General features: G+C 32.1%; 1 non-coding gene across 1 annotated transcript; it reads right to left on the bottom strand.

Moving 5' to 3' along the window:
- Positions 1 to 5,099: 5,099 nt before the first annotated feature.
- On the bottom strand, positions 5,100 to 5,205 carry LOC133828285 (small nucleolar RNA R71). The gene has a single exon (XR_009890913.1). It is a non-coding gene; the product is annotated as a small nucleolar RNA R71 (small nucleolar RNA).
- Between the last annotated feature and the right edge of the window lie 691 nt (positions 5,206 to 5,896).

Here is a 5,896-nt window from a genome sequence, read left to right on the forward strand (position 1 = left end):
AGTTATAGCCTCCATTATAGTTACAATTTAAAAAAGGCTACAATTTCCAAGCATGGGCAATGACCCTAGCTTTAAAAGGCAAAAAAAAAAAAAACGTCAAATTGATTACACATGCACACATATATGCCTATTGACTAGACTGTGTAAGAATGTTGTAAGACTCATACACATAATGTTAGGAAAAATTATTTTGCCTCAATGGAAATTGATAATAATATTACAACTCTAGACAATATATTACAAATAAATATAGATTGATTGAATAAGGTTACAACTCTATAACTGAAAATACAAATAAACTAAAGAATAAGAAGAAGATAAGAACAATAGAATAGTGAAAAATACAACTCGAAGCAAAATATTACAAGTAAAGTAAAAGTGTTTGAAATAAAGGAAAGAAGATTACAACTCAAAACAAGAAATACAAATAAACAAAAGAGAAGAATACGAGGATGAAGATAAATAGAATAGAAAGAAAGAACAAACAAACTAAATAGAAACAACTCTCACTCACACTACCAAAGTGAATAGTGTTGGGGATCACCAACTTGAACAAGGTTTGAAACTTTTGTCCAAAAGCTTATTTCCCCCTAACTCAAGCACTAAGGGATCTCTCACAGATTATAGGAAATGCTTTATGGAATTATCAAATCTCAAGGTGTTTCTAGCCAAGTGCTCTAATGGATAGAAATGTTGTGTCTTACAAGTGAGCATTAGGCTCCTATTTATAGAGTTTTGAGAAACCCTTTGAATTTCAAATCCCACCAACCCCCATGGCTGTTACCAATGATTAATTGGATGTTTTATGGAATTAAAATAGAGATTTGAGAGTTACTTGGTTGTTTGAAACGTTCAAAATTGGATAAAAAACCGAAGTTGGAAAATGCTGCCAGCTACTTGGGCCGTGACTTGAAAAACAGGCGCTGTGGCCCTCGGTGTAAATATGCTACTTGGGCCGCGGCGCCTGTTTCAGGCACCGCGACCCTTAGTCATTTTCCAGCAACCAATTTTCCAATTTTCCAAAACGTTCCAAATTTATTCCCACTTGATTTTGTAACTTCCATACACAATATGGGAGTTAAAATCACATCTCTATCAGCCATTTCTCATATGGCTTTAAGAAATTCATCACAATATTGTGTAACAACAAATCTATACAATAATGGGTGATATTTGGAACTTACTCCAATTGAGCCACCTCTCTTCCTTCATTCTTCTCTAGTTTTACACTATGATCGAATGGAGTATTGGCATCTTTAACCTTGAGATGGTTAAATTTGTTCAATACTTTCTCAACATAGTGGGCTTGCCCTAACGCAAAATGATAACTCTATAAAATAGAGTTATTTTACCACTTTTTATGTGCTAATAGTTGCTTAATTCTTGAGTTTTTAATTAATTTATTAAGTTTTTAAGTAATTTTGAATTTATTAGGTTTATTTTAATTTTTTAGGATTTTATATGTTTTTATAGATATTTTATTATAATATATTGTAGTTTAATTATTTAAAATTAATATTGTTAAATTAGGAGTAAAAACATGCAATTTTGAGCATAAATGTTAAAGTAAATTAAGTTTTAATTAATATTTTCATAGAACTTTTGTTGTATATTTTATTAATGAAAATATTTAGTTTTAATTTAATTTATGTTTGTTTTATAGGGAATTTGTTGTAGTTTATGCTCTTGAAAAGCAAGGAAAATGATAAAAAAAGTAGCATTTTTTGTGAAAAAACAAGGAAAAATGGCATTTTTAAAATGCCATAAGCAAGCAAAAGCTCATTTAGCCCAGCTGCCAGCCAAAGCCCAACAACACCTCACACCTCCCGGCCCGAAACCAGCTGCACTCCACGTTCCTCCAGCAGCTTCCCAAGCTTCAGCCTTCAGCCAATGCCTCCCAGCGCCTGACTATCTCCAGCTGCCGCCAACTGTCTTAGCTCTCCTTAGCACTCAGCATCACCCCAACTCCCAGCAGCAACAAGTCCCTCATCAGCAGGATGCCACCTTCAGCAGCCCACAACTTGGGCCCAGTAAACAAGCCCAGCCAAAACCCAGTTGCCATTTCCCTTCTAGAGCCCATAAATTGTCTAAGTGTACTTTTTGTCCCCTATGCCCAAAATGCCAACTTTTTACCCACAATTTTTACCCAAAATCACCAACACTCGTACAAATTACCCCTACTTGCCATATTAGTACTAATTTAATTAATCTAATCAATTAAATTAATTTAAATTAATTATTTTAATAATCTCACTTTGGCTATAAATATGGAATTTCAAGACCATTTTAGGGTGCTTAATTTTTTGTTACCATATTCTTTTCTCCCATATTCTCTCTACCATTCTCTCTTCCATTTTGGGTTTTTCAAGAGCATTTTGCAAGTATGTATGTCATTTGTTTTGTAATTTCTACTCTAGTTATGTGCTTCTAATCTTTTTCATAAGATTATTAAGATCATGATGAAGCAACTTGTAACTAGGTAATATTTATGTTGTATGTTGATTTCCCTTGTAATGCAACAAAGTTTATGGATTTTTCTTCTTCATATATGTCTTTCATCTTTAATATCTCATATTTTAGATTGTTAGATAATATTTACACTTTGTTCTTCATTGGTGCAAAAACATAATATTCTTTGTGTGAGATGTGTCATTAAATTGTACACATCCATGCTTAGAACAAAAATATTATGTTTTGCCTTATAAATAATGTTCATTGATTTATTTGTTATTTCATTAGATTGATTTACACTAAATGCTTTGAAATTATAATTTTGAAAAGTGAAGAAAAATCCTATCTTTTTAGAAGTAATTTGTGCTTAAAATTGTAAATCTATTTGGAAAATGATAGTTTGAATTATTTTAACTATTACTAAAACTTGGGAATCAATATACTAATAAATATTATTAAACTTACATTTTTTGGATTCTAGCATCTTAATAATCTTTTCTTTTAACACTTATTTTCAAATCATTATTGGTTTATTTTTATTATCTTAAATAGCTTTATTTTTCAATCTTTAATTTCATGTTCATAATATTAAAACTCATCAATCTTTGGAGCTAGGTTAGAATTTATTACTTTTGATTTAAAATATTTTTCTTTTTTAATTTAGACAACTACTTTGGGTTCGATCTCTGTTGACCCTGATTTTGGCCAACTGACACGGAGTCAAATATGCTTGATGTGGACAAATACGTTGAAATGAATGTGATGACAAAAATAATAAAACACACAGGAATTTATAGTGGATCGGCCCCAAAGTTTGGTAATAGCCTACGTCCACTTGAGCTGTTATTGATATAGGATTCACAGGAGTGGTCAAAGAACTAGGGTTCAATGAGTTTCACCAACCTCTGAAGAACAAAACAATGTATCAAATATGATAACTCTAATCTCAGATAATTGGAAAGCCAAAAGTCCCTTTCCTTGAGCTACCTTTCTCTATTTATAGGCTCAAAGAAGGTTACATTAATTTGTTATAGATATTCTTTCCTAAATAATCTGATACTCAAGAAATCATGGGAGATAATTTCGGATACGATCATAACTGCATAAGATTTTCTCTGTATATAGCGTGTATAGGACCAGTCTGGTCGTATATAGACATCGAGCATTGAACCATAGATATCTTCCTGGTCGATAATCGAGCAAGAATCCTGCCAGATGTTAGCCACGTGTATTAAATGGCTGCCATGTCATCCATGCCTATTTTTTGGATAACAATCTCGTGCTTACACGAACACTATATTCCATATACGATTCGTGCGCTTCTGAGTATAAATATTTAAAACATACCCGTTTTGGGTCCATCATGTTTTTGGCGCCGTTGCCGGGGAGTTGCAAGATAAAAGAAATGAAATTTATCTCAAGGTTAGTGAATTCTTCTACTAGTTATTTTAATTTTTTGCACTTAAAAAAAAACTAAAAATATATATATTCTACCACCCATAAAAAAAACTTATATATATTTATATTTATTGTTTTTTTAGTTGATGGCACTTGTGCCTCCTATCTATCTTTTTAATTTTTTTTAGTCAATGGCACTTGTGCCTCCTAATTTTGTTATAATTTTGTTGTAATTTTTATTTTATTTAATTTCCGCAAGTTACGAGTTGATGGCAATTTTGCCTCCTAGTCTTTTATCTTATGTTTTCGTTGATGGCACTTGTGCCTCCTAATTTTTACCTTAATTTTGTTATGGTTGATGGCATGCTTTGCCTCCCTACTCTTGCCTAAATTTTAGTCTTATTTAATTTTGCCTTATTTTTCTTTACCTTTTATCATATTATTCTATAATTGTGAAAAATACTTGAGAAAAAAAAAAACCTAAATGTTGTCCTTTCATCATAAGCAATTTTTGCTTAAAGGAAATTTGAACAAAATTCCCAATCCGCCTCTACTAATTAACCTCGGGGAGTTGTTAGTAGTGCGCGAGTAAGTGGAATTAAATAGGCCTGGGGACAAGTAAACCATAAGAATTATATTGTTGTGAAATCTCTAAAAATTATAAGTATGCTCTGTGATTGCGGTTTTAACTGATCTTCCACAATAGAAAATTGTTTGTTTGAGATTATATTTGTTGTTTTGTTTGTTAAAATTGTATGCATCATTGGGAACGTAACTCTAAAAAACGATTAGTAAAAAGACATTTATCTTTGTTTGAAATTGAAAGTGTTAGTAAAAATTTGAGCATCATGGAACCGATTGCTAATCCTGTTGATGAAAATGTTGTGCCTGAAAAAACTTTGCTTGAATATTTTGCTCCTATTTCATCTAATGCTCCTTCATGTATCGTTCTTCCTACAACTTCTTCTACTCATTTTGAGCTCAAACCATCAATCATTCAATTGTTGCCATCTTTTTATGGGTTAGATAGAGAGGATCCTTACATGCATGCCAAAGATTTCTTAGAAATTTGCTCAACATTTAAATTTCAAAAAATTTCTGATGAGTCGGTCAAACTAAGATTGTTTCCTTTTTCATTAAAAGGAAAATCAAAAGCTTGGTTAAATTCCCTTCCCACGGGGTCTATAACTACATGGGATCAACTTTATAATAAATTCTTGCTGAAAGTTTTTCCTATGTCTAAAACTGATAGTCTAAGGAGAGAAATCTTCGAGTTTTTTCAAAAAGATAATGAAGAGTTTTATGAATGTTGGGAAAGATTTAAAGATTTATTATTAAATTTTCCTCATCATGTTTTTGAAAAATGGAGACTTGTAAAATATTTTTATGATGGTTTGACTCCCTCTAATCGACAAATGATTCAATCTATGCATACTGGAAATTTTTTAAAATTTCAAGGGCAAGAGGCGTGGGACGCCCTTGAAGATTTATCTGTCAATTCACAACAATGGAATTATTTTGATCCTAGGTCTAGGTCAACTAATTCACCAAAAAGAGGAGGAAGGTATGAAGTAAAAGAAGAATTAGACTTAAGAACATCCTTAGACAAATTAGCGAGAAAAGAAAAAGCTTTAGCCATAAGCCAAACTATAAACTCTCCAATACAACCAAGAAAAGATGTTTGTTCTATATGTTCTAGTCCTTGCCATAATGCCCAATCATGTCCTTCCTACCAAGAAGCCTTCTCTGAGGAGGCCAATGCACTTCATGCTTATGGGAAACCAAATGATAGCCCATTTTCATCCACCTACAATCCAAATTGGAGAAACCATCCAAACTTTTCATGGAGACAAAACCAACCCCAAATGAATCAAGGGCACCAATACAACACACAAAACCAAACTCATGCCCCACAAAATCAATCATATCCTCAACAAAGGAAACCTTCCTTAAAAGATAATTTACAACAATTTATGCAATCCACTCAACAAATCCTACAAAATCAATCTCAATCAATTACCAAACTCGAGACACAAGTAGGACAACT

Source organism: Humulus lupulus, chromosome 3 (assembly GCF_963169125.1).
Source record: "Humulus lupulus chromosome 3, drHumLupu1.1, whole genome shotgun sequence".
Lineage (NCBI taxonomy): Eukaryota > Viridiplantae > Streptophyta > Magnoliopsida > Rosales > Cannabaceae > Humulus > Humulus lupulus.